Genomic DNA, 18,313 nt, shown 5'->3' with positions numbered 1-18,313 from the left:
TAATTCCGCAGACCAGCTGCTCTGTCTCTGACCCCGCTTTCCTCTCTGTTTAATCCCCCACCAAATTCTCGTATCTCTGCTTCTTGCTGACTTTACTCGGCATGATACCTTCCAGTTCCATCCGCATGGCAGCAGATTGCATAATTTCCATTTTTTTCTTGTAGCCGTGTATTCCGTTGTGGACATACAAGGACTCCCTCTTCAGAGATACAGGTTCTGACCCCTGGCCATATTCATGCCCTGCTGGTGACTGAGATCCATCTGCATGGCAGCCATGTTGGACAGCCAGGACAAGTTTGAGTTCTCACACTGCTTGTCCCCAGGGACTTTGATGGTGCTGATTGGGGCGTCTGGTAGCTGTCCCCTGCGAACCAACCCTGTGAGCTGCTTCATGGGAAGAGTGCAGTGCCAATGCACAGGGAGCCACAGGGTGGTCGTTCCCCGCTGCCCTGCTGTGTGTGGAGAAGAGAAGGGGGCACTGGCCACTAGTGACGGTTCACAGTGGGCTCTGGGCTGCGCGCTGGAGGAGGAATAGCAGTTGCCCATGTAGAAAGAAGCCTGCCTTCCGATATGGAGAAAGGCCAACAGTCTCCTGGGGGGCTGGGACAGGTGCAGACCGGAACTGTAGAGACTTTGCGACACCTAAGCTGCAAAAGAACGTCTCCCACTAGGAATCACAAGTGTGCACTAACCCAGCACGGGGCTTCTCTGAGTCCTTTGAGTCATACAATAGATGACGACTCCCAGCAGACCACACACACGAGGGAAATAGTGTTTGATAACTTCCTCTATACTTTAAAAATTCCCAAAGAAAATAAATTTTCAGTTACATCTGGTGCTGCTTTTTTTGTAGGAATCCTTCCCAGTCCTGGGGTCAAAAAACTTAATAACCAGAAAACTTCCCATAGAACAGCAAGCTCCCATAACAAAGTGACGGTTCTTTCCAGGCCCATATTCCTTTGTAAACTTTTGGCAAAAGAATGTGGACAAACGCCTTTTCCTATTAACGACACCAGGATCACATTAGTTTTCCATGCTCACAAAAGTTGGTTTCAGGGTGCTGACCCACTCCTCTGCCTAAGGCCTGTGCCCCAGAATCAGCTTCCAGACTGCAGCTGGGTCCTTCTGCTGCATTTAGGCAGTTGACTGTCATTGTCTTCAAAGCTATTGCTCTGGAGTACCTGCCGGGAGAGTGTCCACACTCTGCACACCCTTCTGTTAGTGGAAACCTGTCCTAGCGCAGCAAGGAATAATTGAGCTATTCTTGGAGTTTGCTTCTGCCATTTGCATTTTCAAATCAACTTGCCAATCCCTGTGGAGAGTTGGAGTGGAAGAGCATTAAATTTATAGATGCATCAAGGAACACTGGATCAGCTGAGAGCCTGTTACTACCATCTACTCTCAACTGGATTGGAAATACTGGTTTGAAAAGCAAACGTGCTCAAGCAATAATGTTTCTTATTTTAGGGAAAAGACATTATTAATAACAGAACTATGGGTAGCATAATTAACTTTACTGTAAAGAATTGTAGGTCATCACTGGCAAATAGAGGAGCTAGGCAAAATTATCAAGTGCAAATGCTATGCTTTCAGTAAGTATTGCATTCCTATTCTGATGCCGAAATTAATTTCATTATAAATAGAAACCACTCTAGTACAAGATCTATCACACTTCCTATAAACAATTAAGTGTCTTAGCTCATAATAGAAATCAAAAAATAAAAATACATAACCTTATATTTTTAATGTTAGAAACAAAGTATATATTGAAAGAGGCAAATGATTCCTAAACATTTCATTTAACCATAGTTACAGGCTAGCTTTTTATAGATAGCAAATAGCTCCAAGTTGATCAGATCCCTCCATAAACTGCTTATTTCCACAACCATGTTTTTAAAATTTATGTAACATTTGCATTAATTTCTACTTTAGAACTAATGTCTTTACTTAAGTAAATTTTCTTTGTGCAAGTGATACTGTCCATTATGCATGTCATCAAAATCTAACACTCTCATAGAATAGTTTGAGTAACTATTTCCTTGTGGATGCCATTTTAAAAAAATTTTTATTTAGATGCCATGATTTACAATACTTAATAGAGTCTCAGGCATGCAGGGGTCCTACACCCAGCCCATCATCAGGTCAGTGGTGCTCCATCAGTGTTTCAAGGTCCCCTGGAAAGCTAATTTTAAATTAGTTTTGTTGGTTTGGGGGCCACACCCAGCGATGTTTGGGGGTTATTGTAGCTCTGCATTTAGTAAATAACTCTTGGCAGTGTTCACTTGCCCTATCTGATGCTGGAGAGTGAACCAAGTTGGTCAAGTGCAAGGTAAACACCCTCCCTGCAATGCTATTGCTCTGCCCAGCACCTCAGTTCTGATGTATACAGTTACCCTACCTCACCAAAGTGCCAAGACCCTGCATCCGTGCCCCTCTGTAACCTGTCTGTCCCATTTCCTTCCTCCCAGTCCCCTCTCTTAGCTCTGTGATCCAGGACTAAGGTTTTGCTGCTGTTTGAGCTCTCATTCCCTCATCTCCCTGTATCACCGATAAGTGAGATCTCCTGGTACTTGTTCTCCCTGACTTCACGTAACACTCTCCGTTCCAGCCAGGTTGCAGTGAATGGCATAAGTGCATCTTCTGTTACTGCAGCATAGTATTCTATTGGGTATATAGGCCACAACTTTTTTTTTTTAATTCAATCACCGTGACATGCAGTTACTAAGTTATTTAACCATGATTTGGTTTCAGTCACAGTGTTCTAACACCCGTCCGTTCACCAGTATACATTTCCAGCTACCAATGTCCCAAGTTTCCCTCCTGCCAACCCCCCCACACTCCACAGCCTGCGTCTATGATGGACACTTTATGGAAGAAAGGATTGGGGAATGGAGAAATGGGGCCACAGGCTGGTTGGTAATCAGTGATGGTTTATTTCCTGTCTCATAGCATTAGTTGTTATACAGAAGTTGTGAAGGGTGGGGTACACATAGATGTGATTGAACATTATAACAATAAACAGATGTAAATCCCCTCCTTCAGGGGAAACTCTTCTAGGAGATTAATTCAGGCAAAATCTCATCTGAGGGTTCAGCACTCCAGTTGGAGATCCGCTCAGGGGCGGGATTCCATCTAAGGGCATATTGCTTCTTTCTTAGCTAATAAACTAAGCAATCATTAAATTTACTTCTAATATTTCTGGTCATTTTGTATAAACACAGTAAGATATATTAAGCTTAAAGTGTGGCTCTTCCTGTAGACATCTCACTAAGTATACAGTGCTCAGGCAAGGTTAGTCTTTCCTAACCTCAGCAGGGTCCTTATTCAGTCACTTCTTTTTGAGTCATGAGAGAGCTTGTTCCATGACCACCCTCTTTTTTTTTTTTTTTTTTGGCTTTTGGGTCACACCCAGCAATGCACAGGAGTTACTCCTGGCTTTGCACTCAGGAATTACTCCTGGACCATATGGGATGCTGGGAATCAAACCTGGGTCAGCCGCATGCAAGGCAAACGCCCTACCCACTGTACTATCGCTCCAGCCCCATTAACTATCTTATGACAGCCTGTCTCTTTTCAATGCCAGGGTTGCTTACAGCTTGCCCTGGGTCTATCAAGTCCTTTGGGACCCTCCTTTTGGGGATGTGAGGAAGTAAGGGCATCTGAGACTTAAGTCAAATAAACATAATGGATGCCCAGGAGTAAATATTATTCAGAATCAATTAACTCCATGTTACAGAGCATAGCACGAACTGTCTTCCTGTGTCTATACAAAAAGGACATTGCTAAACCATGCAAAGGACAAAAGAGAAAATCAATATAAGATTAGGAGTGACGGGTGGAATTGGGTGTGCCTTGGGAGCACTGTGGTGGGAGTAATACAATAAGCCTAAGCTCCTTGTGGCGGGTGGGAGGGTTGGAGCAAGGACAAACCAATGTTATCCAACAGGATGGGTGGACAGAACATTGGAAAGTCTCCACTGCCCATTTGAGCCCATTTGATTTCTCTAAGAATTTAGTGGTGGCCCCGCTGTCTTCCCTGCCCTGGGAGCAGCTGTTCTGCCATAGCCCTCAGCCCCTGAAATGGAGACGGAGTTGGCACAGGCAGGCATTTTTGGGGCTGAAATGAAAATGCCCTCAGCCCCCGAAAATGCCTGCCTGTGCCAAATCCGTCTCCGCCCCGCCTTAGTCCGGAGCACCTCCCCAGGGAAGAAGGAACACCAGGGATGAAACCACCAGGGATGCCCAGAGGAGCCTGGGCAGCCTCCTGTCCCCTGCCCTCATTTGTCCCAAGCCGCAGCTCCCAAACCAGCAAGCCCAGGGACATGGACACAACAGCCATGGTGGCGGGGCGGGGCTGCCCCTGGAGGGGAGGCTGGCTGTGGCGCAGGAACGGGGACTGCGTGTAGTCTTGTTGCTGATACCTGGAACCCCCCTGCACCTAGAGCTCGTCCTTCACCCTCTGGGCTCTGCCTCTCGAGGCCATGGGGTTCTTGGCGTGGTGGAACCGTCTCTCATCCTCTTCCCCATGTGACCGTCTCCACCTCCTCTCTCTTCTGCTCTGTCTGTTCATCTTCCTGGACTTCCCCAGGCCACCTGGGGGAAACACTCTGGATTTGACAGAGGATAAACATAAATACCATATTGATAAGGAAAACAATTTGGGCTATACAGGTGCTGCTATTTCTACAGAATCGACTTTCCCACAAGCTTCTGTCCAATTCCTCCACTACAATTCCTTGTCCCTAGAAAAATACCAGCCCCAGTACATCCATTCAGTGCTGTCAATGTCATTTCATTGTGAGACACAAACCCACAAGCCATTGTGAGTACACCCCCTCCCTTGAACGAGGCCATACAGTCCACCAGCCACTTGAGTTGGTGTGTGGCATGTCCAATTGGGGACATGTGCTCATCTTTTAGGGGATCAAGGACCCCAAATAAAAAGACCCCATTATGCAAAGAATGGGCAGAGAGCCACAAGCAGAGGAATCTGACACAACACTCAACCACGATTTAGGTTCCTGGCAGAAGGACCCTGTCTTCCCACTCCCGTTCCCGTGAAGCCACATTTCCGAGCCAGAGGAACAAATAGACAAACGGGGAGGAGGGGGCTGGCTCCTTACTGCCTCTGCCAGGATGTGCCATCACCTGTCCCCCACAGGCTGGAATTATTACTGAGGATTCCACCAGCTCGGGGGAGATCAGGAACCAGCCCCAGGCACGTGGGCTATTTTGGCCAACAGCAACTTGCCACGTTTTCTCTATGGCCCAGAGCTAGTGAGCCAGCTCCCTGTGCCTCCATGGCTTCTTGGACCCCATTTCGCTGCCCAAACGCAAGCAGTTAAGGTGCGGAAAGGTGCTGTGAAGCTGGCGCCTGACCTGGCTTCTTTGGGGCCAGCTGGGCCACTGAGCGAGGAGTTACTCACCACCTTATGAAACCTCTTTTTGGCCGCAGCCTCACGTGAGCTCTGGAGGACAGTGAAGACCTTGGGCACCATCCTGGCCCTCTCGCTTCCGGTGTGGCTGCTAGGCAGTGGCAGCTGCTGAGCACTGTTGAAGGGGCCCGGGAGCTCTGGGGTCTTGCCCATGTTGTCTGCAACTCTCGGGGGGGTAGCTTGAGGAGCACAGCCGGGACACCCCTTCCTGCAGCTCATTCTGGGCTTTCTCATGGACACCTGCTGCCAACACTGTGCTTCGTCACCCCTCTCCACACACACACACGCGCGCGCGCACGCACTGTCTCCAGGTTGGGGATTAGGTGTTACCATGACATTGCTCCTGCAGGCCTAAAATGCAAGGAACCAACATTTGTAGGGTATTGAAAAACAGAATATGAGACCAATATCCAAGGACAGTAGAAACAAGGGCCAGAATTGGTCCACGGCTGGAAGCCAGCCTCAAGGGCCAAGGGATAAGGTAGCAGGGACAGAGAAGGAACCTCCATGGCAAAGATATTTGGAAATGATCGCTCTGGGATAAGAACTGCGTGCTGAAAACAGGTAAAGGAATAAACATGATTACCTCTCAGTACATATATTGCAAACAGTGTCCCAAAGGGGCGGGGTGGGGGGGAGGCAGGGCTGTAGTCCCGAGCGCCTCGGCTGCCTTCCCAGCTGCTGTGGGGGTCTCCGAGGTGGGTGGCGGGCAGGGGCATCTCAGCGTCCCCTACAATTTCATCTTAGAAGGGAAATGCAAAGCTTGAGACACTCGTGTTTCCCAGTGCAAACAAATCCCAAGGATTCCATCCCGGCCAGCCTGGGTGAGAGCTAGCTGTGAAGACTGGAACAAAGCAGCTAAAAGGCCTGGCTGCACTTAAGAACACAAAGGACCTAGCAGAGCGGAGGGAGCCCCTCCCTGCAGCACCTAAAGGTTCTTTGTTTGGTTTTTGTGTCACACCCAATGGCGCTCAGGGCGTATTCTGGGCTCTGCATTGGGGGGGGGGGGTCACTCCTGGAGGGGCTCAGGGGACCCTATGTGGTGTAGGGCCCAAAGGCTCTCTTTTATAAAAAAACATATTTCTAAATAAAACTCAAGAGGCTTGTGCATGGCTGATCTTCCTTCAAAGTCCCCCAGACGGTCCACTGGGCCCACCAGGAGTGACCCCTGAGCACAGAGACAGGATTAAGTTGGGACTACCACTGGATGTGGTACAAAAACAGTCACTGATCATGGCTGAGTGCTGCATGCTGCTCTCCGAAAGGGCTGACGGGCTCAAGTCAGTGAGCTGGAGCTGGTTAGGATCCCTCTCCCCCTTCCCAGGCTCCTTTATTCACATCTCCCTCGGTCACACCCGTAAATATGGGTATTTCCTCCAAGATCCACTGACTATGGGCTGGGAAGTGCACGATGATAACGGACTTTACCTTTATTAAGAACCTAGCACCTAAGTTGGGGTGGAGAAGGGACCACAAAGTCAATGATGGTTGGAGGGATCGCTAGGGATGGAGATGTGTGCTGGAAGTAGACGAAGGACTAAACATGATGACCTCTCAGTGTCTGTATTGCAAACCATGATGCCCAAAAGTAGAGAGAGACTAAGAAGGAAGGTGTCTGTCATAGATGCAGGAGAGGGGCTGGTGGAAGGAATACCGGGAACGTGAGTTGTGGGCAATGCACACGTATGGAGAGATGGGTGTTAGTTACCAAGCTTTCATGATTTTCAGTCATACAATGATCTATCTCATGGTGATTCAATTAAAAACTTTAAAAAATTAAAGTTTAAAAAAATGAATTTAGTGCTTAAACCCACACAGACATACATTTTAGGACTAAGTTCTGACTATGGAGAAAAGAAAAGCCTCTTTGATGGCTTTCCTGTTTGAGCCCTGGCCTTCCAGTTTTCCAAGTCCATGTCAAACATCATTGATGTGGAAAGGGATTAAGACAGAGCAGAGAGCATTCCACCTCCAACCTGGAGGATGAATTCATTCTTGAGCAAAGACTTTGCAGCACCTTATCTTAGAGTCTATGCATGCATTTCCAGGTCTTACTCTTGGATCACCTGTGCTAAGAATCCCTGATGTAAGAAAGACCTGGATAAGGAAGAATATTTCAGAACAGCCACCCTCAGCTGCCAATAAGGTATTCAGCTCTACTCCCAATGGTGAGCTGCATAGGTAGCTTTTGTCACATGAGCACACACTCTCTCTCTCACACACACACACACACAGACCTTTTTTAGGGGTCAGAGAGACAGTGCAGGAGATCAGGTTAGCCTAGTTTTGACCCTAGTTCAAGTTCTTGGCATCACACATGCTCTCTGAGCACTTCTGGGTGGGGCCCCAAAGGAGATCAAAGTTAGTTCTGGGAAACTATCTTGAAGAGTAGCAGCAACTGATAAGGCAGGTCTTTTATTCCAAGTCTTTATTTTCTCTGCAGGCTTTCGACAAAGGACCATCAGTAACAAACACTGAGCCTTGAGGAGCTGAGCTTAAACCGCCCCGGGATGCCTCCTCTGAACACAGCTCCTGGGGTCTGGGGAAAATGAACCCCAAGATAAAACCAAATGGTCCCGCTCTCAGTGAGCTCATTGCAGGAGTTTGTCTGAGTGATGGTACCTAGCCACCTAGGGGACCAGCACACAGTCCCTTCACCCGGCCACACCCTGCACTCCCAGAAACACAGAGAGGGGGCAGTGGAGACAGAGGGCGGTGCCAAGGCAGGTCACTGCAATCCTCCCCTCCCCCCCCAAAAAAAAAAAACAGGTTCTCCCTCTGGGCTCCGCAGGGCCTGTAGGCCAGGGCAGATCCGGATTATGGGCCCTTCCAGACCACGCCCTGGGGGTTGGTGAGGCGGGATCCTCCCGAGCCCAGTGGAGTGGCACTAGGAGGGTGTGGTCTCAGCCCAAGAGGACAGACACCACACTCCAGGCGAAGGGCCTTGAGATAGGAGGGGGTACAGGAAGTGGGGTGGGGGTCTGGACAGGCGGGAAGAAGAGATGAGGGCTGATACTGGGAGGGAATTTGGGGAGGGGGAGGAAAACCAAAGGGGTGCAGGGTACACTTTGTCTCCCCTAATCTGTCAGGTGTGATCCAGGCAGTCTCCGGTGGACGGGAGGCTTTGAAGCAAGAGCAGAAGGCGCCTCTGGGAACAAGTGGAGCCGTGTTCTCTGGCCCACCCAAGTGGGCCTGGGCAGACACAAGAGCTCTCCTCAACCTGCTGCCTGTGGCCCTCCAAGGGCCCAGAGTCTGTCTGCGGGGACTCTCACTGGGGCAGCTTGACTGAGATCAGTGAAGGCTCATTAGCACTTAGGGATCTCATGAGCATCGCCAGCAGCCTCCACCCCAGCCTCCCTTCATCTGGGTCCAAGCATCCCCCCACTCAGACCTTCCTGGCCTTGTCACCTTACAGAGCTTTATTTCATCATGCATGGCTTTACTGCAAAGCACACAGCAGCACCTCAGCTCTGGGCAGGTCAAGCCCCGAACCCTAAACCTCCATTCACCCTTCTCATCTCCTGCTTCAAATTCTAGCCTAAGACGATGGTGTCCCAGCACCCTAAAGTTTAGGGGAGACATGGGTGCCTCAGAGACAACTTAAGGGTGGCAGGGACAGGGCTCAGGGAGAAAGCATGCTTTGGGGCATTCTGTCCAAAGCCATGCCATCAACTCTTCCCTGGCAGAGGGCCAGCTCCGAGCCGGCAGCACCCCAAGCACCAGTGAACACGAGGTGTTTGCAGATACTCGAGGTCTCTGAGAAGCTCCAGCCTCCAACAAGCTGCACTCAGCTCTCGAGTGTGGCGACTGACGTGGTGAGCACGTTCTGTGCTCTGCTGAATGAATGACGGGGCTACTGGAGCCACCAATAGTTGGACTTTTATTATTTTGATTCGGGGTTCACAGTGAGGCTCAGAGCTTACACTGGTTCTACACTTAGGGAGTCACTTCTAGCAGTGCTCAAGGGACCATATGGGATGCCGGGGATCGAACCCAGGTGACTCACATGCAAGGCGAGCACCCGCCCTGCCAAACTATCTCTTCAGCTCTGTGTTGTGTGTTCTGATAATAAATGCTGTTCACTTTTATTTGAAGAAAGACTTAATTTCCTACATTTAAATAACACTTTAAAGGTTGATATTAGTAAATTTTTTTTTTGTTTTTTGGGTCACACCTGGCGATGCACAGGGTTACTCCTGGCTCTGCACTCAGGAATCACCCCTGGCGTGCTCAAGGGACCATATGGGATGCTGGGAGTCGAACCCGGGTTGGCTGAGTGCAAGGCAAATGCCCTACCCACTGTACTATTGTTCAGGCCCCATCTATATTAGTAAATCTTTTTTCATCTGGTTGTGTGGGTAATAAAAACTGATCATTTTAAATAAGGCTAAAATATAGTCAAATTTTAGCTAAAATGTCAGGTTTTTTAATGTATATTTTAATACAGTTGCGTCATCTTTATCAACAGAATGCTAACAAGGTGAAAATAAACTGAAGTGATTTAAACTGAGTTGAAGGCAAGATAGGTAATATGCAATGTTACTTAAACATTTGCATGTCTTTTTTTTTTTTTTTTTGCTTTTTGAATCACACCTGGCGATGCACAGGGGTCACTCCTGGCTCTGCACTCAGGAATTACCCCTGGCAGTGCTCAGGGGACCATATGGGATGCTGGGAATCGAACCCAGGTCGGCTGCGTGCAAGGCAAACGCCTTACCCGCTGTGCTGTTGCTCCAGCCCCAACATTTGCATGTCTTAAGAAAATGAAGGTAACTTTTTCCCTTCATTTTAAGGTAACAGTGGTTAACGGAATGCCAACAAAATATCAAAGGTGAGTACATTTAATCCTGTATATCTATGCTGCGGCCACAGGCTAGCCATGTTTCGATGTGTAAGAAGAGAAGTTTGTTTTCTTGGAAAGAGTGCATATTTGTTGATGCCGAATAGAACCTATTGATGAACTTCACACATTTTAAGTATTTCTTTTTTTCATTAAACAGAAAGGGTCAAATTTAACTGAAATTTAATATGCAAGTCATCAATTCACCCACTTAAAGTATACAGTTTAGTGACTTTAGGATTTTCATGGAATTTTTTGATCACAATTTTAGAATCATCACCCCCAGAAGAAATCCTATGCCCATTAAGCCATCGTCTCGAACCCCTCCCCTCAATCCTGTCCCCCACCCCAAGGCAATCAGTCTTTTTTGTCTGTTAGCTTTGCCTCTTCAGAAGTCCCAAATTTGTAGAATTATAAAATCATAAATTAGAATCATTTATGATTTATGATGCAGGTGGCTCAGTAAATTAGGGAGCGAGGGAGGAGCTCAAGAAAAATTTGTTTCCTTCTTTCTGCTCAACCCACGTCGGCCAGCAGGGCAGGGGGAAGCGCCTGCCTTGGGTCAGGACTGGTACAGTCTGTTCTGAGCCCCTGTGAGCATGGCGCTCACAGCCATGGGCAGCCGTGAAGCTGCACCCAGAACCCACTTGTTCTGGCTCGAGAGATGATTCCCAACACCTAATTTCTCAGAATGTCATAAACTCAGGCCCAAGCAAGGAATAGTTCTATGCGGGAAGGGAAGTCAGTCCTACTGAGTCCAAGGCCTGTCCCTCACAGAAAAGGATTCCAGGAAGAGGCGAGAAAGGAAAGCAAGATACTCTTTACGGAATGAAACTGACTTAGATGTGAGGGGGAGGAAGGAAAGGAATAGGAGAAAAGGAAAAGAGAACATGAGTTTGCAAGAACAAGCAAGGAGAGAGGTGTGTTCATGAGAGAACATGGGCTGAGCAAGCAGTTTTTTTTTTTATTTTTTTTTTATTGAATCACTGAGATACAGTTACAGTTTTCATATTTGATCCACCACCAAACCCCCGCATACCCCCCTCCCACTCCCCCTCTGCCTGTGTGGCAGACATTTTTCACTTTACTCTTTCCTTACTTTGATTACATTCAATTTTCAACAGGGATCTCACTATCATTATTTGGAGGTTTTCCTCCAGCAGGCAGACATGTTGGATGGCAATAAAAGATTGTATGTTTTCATTTTTTAGAAAAGGTCGCACGGCCGCGCGGTTTGGAGCTGTCCCAGTCCCGCATCCCAGAGCCATGTTAGTTGCTGCTCATTGTCGCTGGGGCTCCATCTGGAGAAGGTGTACTGGCTTTACCTCCTCCGTCTGGATCCCCGGTGTTGCTGGCCCGGTCTCGGGTCCGGAGCATTCTCCGGCCGCGTTGAGCAAGCAGTTTCTTAAAAACAGTCAGACCCATGTGTCTGAACCTCCATTTGGCTTGAGCAGGGACTGGCAAAAGGACTAGCCCAGGCCCTTCCTCCCAAATCTGTATATTTAGTGGAGTACTATACAGCTGCAAGGAACAATGAAATCACACAATTTGCTGAAACATGATTGGCACTCGAAGATATGTTGAGTGAAGTCAAAAGAATAAAGGCAAACACAAGATGATCTCACTTGTCTGTGGAATAGAGACTACTGGATGAGGAAATGTATTGTGGTAAAAGAGGAATGCCTAGATCACCCGGGGGCCCCGTGTTTAGAGAGAAGAAGGAAAGAAATCAAGGGGAAAGATGGAAACGAGAAGTAATGGGTGAATAGGCATCAGGGTTTCAATTATATCAGTGATATGAGTGAAGGGTAGAGTCATATCCCCAAGACAGACTCAACAGAACTGAAACCATCAAATCGAAGTGGCAGTCACTGGAATTTTGTAATGTGCCTGTCAAGTTAACAGGTGGGGGTGGAATGGGAGTTGAGATGGAAAGGGAATCTGGGAACACTGGTGGAGGAAAGTTGACACTGGTGGAGGGATTGGTGTTGAATTACTGTGGGCCTAAAATTCAACAGCGTGAGAGATGATCTAAATAAAATAGAAGCTCTAAAAATATATACATATAGCAATAATCACCACTACACACACACACAAATATCCATATCCTGTTTCTGGTTTAATTTGATCCCAACCCCCAGATTTTGCATCTCAAGGCCCCTGGGCAGAAGATCACGAGACTTTTATTAGTACTTGGGCTTCCTGAAGGTCCTCTCCATTCCCAGGTTTAGAAGCACTGAGAGTTGACAGCGAAGGGCAGCAGGTGGAGTCAGACCCCTCTCCCTGTCTGACTGAAGCATTCCCAGAGGGGTCTGCCGATCTCTGGTGAGGTCACACTGGGCCCCTGGGGGTCAGTACCCAACCACGTACCTAACTCCCCATCACTGGCCTGATCAGTCTGGCCCTGGGGGTGGCCTTTGTGGGGAGACAGAGAAGGGCCAGTGGTAGGCCAGGCAAGCTCTAGTCATTGCTCCAAACCCTGCTGAGGATGCCGCTTCCTCTGGGTTAGTCAGTGCACACGAGGGGCAGTCAGTGAAGTGGGTGGGCTTCTTAGGTGAAACCCCCACTGGGTGTGAAGGAGAAATGGGGTAAGGGAAGCAGACTAACCTCTAGAGGGACCCAGGGGCCCAGAAGGTATCCAAAGGCATTGGGTGCCCTTGAGGCTGCAGGCAGATTAGGCGCACTCTGCCCCCACAGCCTCGAGGCCAACCCTCACACCTGCGAGCCGGCGCCCCTGGGAGCTGGATCCCCTCAAGAGTCCTGGTTTAACTACCGAAGAGACACTTGACTCAGTTGCCTCCCTGCTCTTCCTCATCCAAGATCAACCAGCCCTCAGAGGCCCTGAGGAGCAGACTAAGCCCCCAGCCCTGCCTCACCCCATCCTGCTCCTTATGATCGGGGGATTTGAGATGTTGGGGTTCTTGATCTTTCTGGGGGTTCCCACACTCAGGGAATTTGGGGGTCATGTTCCCAGGACTGGGGCCAGTGCCTGGTGCTCCTGCCTCTTGTCTGCCCCCCACCTCTGCCTTGCCTTAAATCTCTTGGGGGCTACTCAGCTTTTCATTGACTTTCTTTTCCCCTAGCCTGTACTTGGGATATTGACGTGAGGAAATAATCCCAGAGGCAGCAGCTGTGTGGACAATGACAGTAGGGTGAGTTGAGGATGGTAACATCATCCCAGGGTTGTTACCTGGCCAGCACAGAGAGGGAAGGGGACTTCCCTAGCTGCTATTCTACCTCCCGGCCCTCAGGGGGCGCTCCTCACCAGTCCTGTCACCTCACCCCAGGCCTACGGGCCAGTTTGGCCCTTCACATACTTCCCGAGGCATCCCCAAGACTCTTTCACCATCTCTGGATGGCCTGATTTGTTCGGAAAAGGCGGCAGGAAATAAGGGGAGCACTCTGGCCTCCCCCCAGGGCAACCCCTGTAATTCTCGAGTCATACACCAGGTGGCAGTGTTCAAAGAGGCAAAGAAATGTCCTGAACTTGAGCACCAGGAGGACCAAGGCTGGGCTTTGAGGTACCCCCACCCCACTTCCCCAGGGCTATCTGTCAACTCTCAAAACCCAGCAGAGCCACTGGAAATGGGTGAGAGTGTAAAAAACTAAGGCTCGCCGAGGGGCGAGTGCACTCGCGGGCTCTCCGGGCGGCTCTGTCTCACCACCCGCGTTCGGTGCTCTGGAACCGCAGTGTGTGGACTGGATCGGGACGGCCGGTGGTCAAGGACAGGCGAAGGAAGAACGAGGACCAAGCTGGTTGCTGATTAGTTACCGTTTATTCAATCTTCAATCTTTCTCATCTCCCGCACTCCCAGCTCCAGCCACTCTCTGGATCTACTGCTCAACTCTTCTTCCTGGCTTCTCTCTCTCCTCCTACTTGTCTCTCCCACCTTGCCCTCTAGGCTACCACCAGCCAGGTAGCCAAATCAACATAAGAAAGCCCTTCCTGAGGGCAGGGCACTCCAAAGCCCTTCCTCACTCTTAAGGTTTTTTTCTTTTCCTTAGTCCAGGAACTTATTAACATCTTAATACTAGTTATTTTTGTATGGACATAGCAAGGGATACATTGAGGCTTGCAAGGCAGCTCTCCTGGCAACATCTTGCCACAGGCTCAGACCACAGCACTCAGGCCAGATTAATCATTCCTCACCCTAGCAGGGTCCAAATCTAGTATCACTGTTTGGATCATGACAGCATTTGTCCATGATCAAGCTCTTAACTTATAGTTAAGCATTAGGCACTTTGGCCAGGCCCATCTCGATGCCAGGGTAGCACACAACTCACCGCTTGCCCTGGGTCCTTCTTGTCCCACGTCGGGACCGTGCTTTGGGGGTGCTAGGAAGTAAGGGCAGCTGAGGCTTAGGTCAAGAGAACAGATGCCCAGGAGGAAAATATCATGTAGAGTCAAATGACTCCCAGGTTACAAAAGCATAGCATTTGCTAAGTCTTCCTGTGTCCATACAAAAAGGACTTGCTCTGAATAAACTATGCAAAGGACTCAAGGAGAAGAGAAAAACATTATTTACAAGTCAACAGAACACTAAGAAAGAAGCTACAAATAAACAAAGAGGAATAGGAGCACTGTAACGGGAGTAACCAAATAAACCTAAACTACTGAGGCTATGTTATCCTACAGAGAGTAATCCCGAGGAGGAGCAGAGATGTGGGTCAGCTTGTGCTGGCCACTGTTGGAGTGTCCTGGGTTGTGTGAGCACTGGAGCAGGGCGGGACCCCAGGGTCCCGTCCTTCCTCTCTGAGCAACAACCACCAACTCTATCACCCTCTGGTGCCAGAACACCCGGTTTCTTGCTCTTTGGCCATCTGTGCCCACCTTCCCCTCCTCTCTGCTCAGGGTGCCACAGAACCTCCCAGTAGGCAGGCAGACACGGAGAAAGAATGGGAGAGCCATCACATCATTTCATGACTCATTTTTGTGGGGTTAAATAGTACAGGGGTTGAGGTACTCGCCTTGTGCCGCGGCCAGCGCGGCCAACTTGAACCTCGGCCGGAGAGGGAATGAGAGTTGAGTGGGCTAGGGAGGACTGCATGCAATATTCGTCATACAGCAGTTTATTGAAATCCAAGCGGATTTATATAGTCTTATTTTAGCAACGATCAGCAGGTTATATTACATAAGTGGCATAAACATTATTCAAGCAGTGCAGGCAACTTTATTTTTGCCAATACTACTTGTTTTTCGGTTCCTTCTCTCAGCCTTGGGAAACATGGGAAAGCAGATGTGGCCTTGAGCATGGCCATGGCAGACGCGAGCCAATCCTCCCTTCTGTCCCTCTTGAGTCCAGCTGCCAGAGCATGGTGGCCCTTCAACTTTTCTCAAGAGGCAGGTTGCCAGAGCATGGTGGCCCTTTGACCCCCTTTCCAGGCTGGCCGCCAGAGCATGGTGGCCCTTCGGCCGCCTGTCAAGGTCGGCTGTCAGGGGATGACGCCCTCATGCCACGTTTCTCCATACTCATTCCTGTTTACAGGAACTAAGGTTGGGGGTGCCTAGGCCCCCTCCTCACCCAATCCCTGTTTATAGGGACAGAGGCAGAGGGTGCCCAGGCCCGTCCCCAACAGCCTTGTGTGCAGCCAACCCAGGTCCCAGTCTCCAGCACCACATGTGGACCTCAGAGCACTGCCAGGAGTGATCCCTGAGCATCCCTGGTTGTGCTCTCCCACCCCAAAATATTTCCATTTATAAGGTACATAAATCCCTTCCCTCAGCAGAATGGAAGCCTCCCCAGAGGTTATTTCCCCGAGCGGAGTCTACACGGCTGTTCCTTCTCTGAAGATGCTGTTTCTCTAGCATCCTGATTGCTGCACTAATAGATTGGCCTCAACTCTCCCCCACGCTCCCACGCCCCTGTTCTCTCTAAAGTTTCTGCAGGAGAAGCTGCTAATTTACCTCTGACCCTTAGCATCCCTGCTGAGCAGCTCAGAAAGTGCTCACAGGCCTCTAACTCCAGGAGTCCAATGACCCTGGAATAGGTCATAGGGTAGTCTTGGATTTAGAGAGTGTAAGTCTTCACAGGGAAAAGGAAAGAATTACATTTTAACTTCAGCACATAGTAGAACTATTTAAATTATCAGACGCTTGAACTGGGCTGTGAATTGGGGGCTTAAAAGAAACTTTTAAGTCAGTGGCCTCCCACAGGGGAAATCTGAGGCAGAGAGGAGAGAGACTTTCCACGTTCACCTGCCGCCCCTGTAACCAGCTGTGAAGTCCAGAACTGATCAAGTCTTCGATGGGCCCCTGCACTAATGCCAGAGCCCCGCCAGCCACTTGGAGAGAGCCCCAATACACATCCCAAGAGGAGATATGTGGGTAACACATGTGCTCGAGCACCACATGTGCTTGGCCATGAGGGCACAGCAGCTGAGGCAACAGATGCACGCTGACTTTTGTTACTGCCAAAGTGGATTTTCCTGCACTGGTGGGGTCTTGAGAAATGTATGAAGGATTTACATATAGGACTCCGATAAACCTCCTGCCTCCTAGCTGTGGTGTGCTGGGCTCAACCCCTACCTCCTGCCCCCCAAGATAGTTATGTACACACTCTGACATCTTATGTGAACAAAACCTCATCTTCCTTTTCATAACGAAAACCTTATTTGCTCTTAATCTAAATTGACCTATGAGACAGATATTAACAGTAAGATTATAGAAATGCAAACAAATAGTCCATTGAGTGTCATTAGTGAAACTTTGTAAAAATTGAAAATGCACCTATTGTAAATTATATAGCTTTAAAAATTACTCTGCTCACTTTTGGGGGTTGGGACTAAACTGGTAGTGCTTGGCAGTGACTCCTGGTGAAACTGGGGGGGCCCATGTGGTACTGGGGACCCATCCCAGGCCTCCTATGTGTGCCTAGTCACCGAACTGTCTCTCTGGTCCCTCTCAGTTAAACTGGGCCAGAAGCATCCTCGAGTTGCCCCATTGGCACAGAGATGTTCAAAGCCCTGTGGCAGCCCCACCGGGCTTCGGATTCTGGTCCATAGAGAAATCCGACCTTTGAAGATGCTCGAGATGATTAAAATCTATTACAAGCTCCGACCACCTGTGAGCTTTTGCCTGTATTTTCATCCCCACCCAGGGACACTAGTTAACACGTAAGGAGCAAATGTTTGTGGGGTCCAGCCTGCCAGAACAGAGGAGGCCCCGCATTCCTTCTCACACATACCTACGGTTCCCTTGAGAGCGAAACACAAAGAAGAACCAGGGACACCAAGTGGGGGCCGGGGGAGGCCTGTTGCAGAAACTCTAATCTCAGGAACGCATGAACAGGGCACCAACCCAACAGAATCATTGCCAGAAAGAACAGCAGCCTTTGCACAGGGGGTGCTCTACGAACAGATGCTTCACAGGCCAGGGCCAGCGGGTGCCAAATAAGCAGCTGCGAGTGGGATAAAGACCCAGGTAACGCGTAAACATCCACAACACATCCATTTCCGTCCAGGTAAGGGCCCCAGACCACACTGGGGCGTGGCTGATCCAATATGGCAGCCAACATCAAGTGAAATGGGGGGGTTGTTGGCGTGCGAGATGGTTCCGACATATCTGGGGAGGCGTCTGCGTCCAGGACAAGGACCTGTGACCCTCCAGAGCCAGCCGTCAACAGCTGTCACTCCTCTCTCCTGGCAGTCACTGAGCCCCTGGAGTGTCTTCAGATCAGCCAGGTGGGCAACGGTATCCCATGGCAACAAGCAACCGCTACAACTCAGCACATTTTCCGCCTGCAGCCCCCTGGGCGGACGAGTCCTGGAAGCCACTTCCATCCACCAATTTGATAATGTCCATTATACAAGCGGAATCCGGGCAGGCCTGAAACTTGGCTGAGATGAATTGAATTTGGGGGAGCACACCAAAAGCTGGGGGGAGGTTGGCTTGGGGAGGAAGTCTGCCCAGCACAGTCCTGGGCCCCCTGCCATGTTCACAGCCTTCCTGCAGTCTTAGGGGACCATATGAGGAGCAAGGCTTTAGCAATGTTGGTTTTGGGGGGATTTTTTTTTTTTTTGGCTTTGTAGACTGTACCTG

The sequence above is a fragment of the Sorex araneus genome, chromosome 5 (genome assembly GCF_027595985.1).
Source record: "Sorex araneus isolate mSorAra2 chromosome 5, mSorAra2.pri, whole genome shotgun sequence".
In the NCBI taxonomy this organism is placed as follows: Eukaryota; Metazoa; Chordata; class Mammalia; order Eulipotyphla; family Soricidae; genus Sorex; species Sorex araneus.
This window is presented reverse-complemented; position numbering follows the sequence as displayed.